Genomic DNA, 1,006 nt, shown 5'->3' with positions numbered 1-1,006 from the left:
CTCATGGGATCTGAATGTGGATTTTGTACTATAATCTCTTTGAGATTCATTTTCCTTATCTAACAAAGAAAATTATAATTTCTACCTCCTACAGGCATGTTCAACCTGTACACCACAGGTTGCATGTAGCCAAGGATGGCTATGAATGTAGCTCAATACATTAGATTAATAGATGACGGTGTCATGTTGCCATGTCAAAGGGCCTGACAGGCCTGTAGGGGAGTGTAAGGAATGTCACCAAGGAGTGACTATAGTGATGTGCAAAGATGACACTCTTGTCTTCACAGAGCTTCAGCCAAATGTGACCCAAGAGTCGCATTACCAGGACATTCCAAACCCTAGTCAAGGCTGTGATCTAAGAAAAGTCGCAGGGAGCCAGTTGTACATCCAATGGACAAATGTGCTCTGGTGTGGGTCTGGGATTGAGGGAGAAGGCCCTGAGATGACAGTTGTGGTGATTGTCAAAGGTAAGACCATGGGAAGAAAAATCTGAGCAGAGAAAACAGCTGCCCAGATGCTGGGGGAGAGGGGTGGGCTAAAGGTTTGGCATGGGGAGAAGACATGGGGCACAGGGTAGGAGACAGGGAGAGGGAAAAATGGGCTTCAGAGGGAGGCAGGACTTCCAGGTCATGTGCTCTTCCAGGTCAGGCTGAAGAGCTGCACTGTAATTAAGAATGACAGTATATGGGCTCCAGTGGGGGGGAAGGTCTATGGGAGGGTGCCATTTGGGAAGTGGGTATATAGATGAATAAGATTGGGACGTTCTGTATGATATACACACTCAAAATAAAATCAACAAATAAAAAAATGAGTTATATTTGAGGAAGAAGCATAAAAATTTACTTCGTGTTAATTACTAGAGGTGATAAACAGTACCATTGTGTATTAGTCAGGGTTCTCCAAAGAAACAGAACCAGTAGAATGAATATGTATAGAGATTTATCAGATTAGCTCACAGGATAGAGTCTGAGTAGTCCAACAATGGCTGCACCACACTGGAGAGGCT

The sequence above is a fragment of the Nannospalax galili genome, unplaced genomic scaffold (assembly GCF_000622305.1).
Source record: "Nannospalax galili isolate Female #2095 unplaced genomic scaffold, S.galili_v1.0 scaffold777, whole genome shotgun sequence".
NCBI lineage: Eukaryota > Metazoa > Chordata > Mammalia > Rodentia > Spalacidae > Nannospalax > Nannospalax galili.
The sequence above is the reverse complement of the archived record's forward strand: the minus strand, read 5'-3'. Positions refer to the sequence as shown.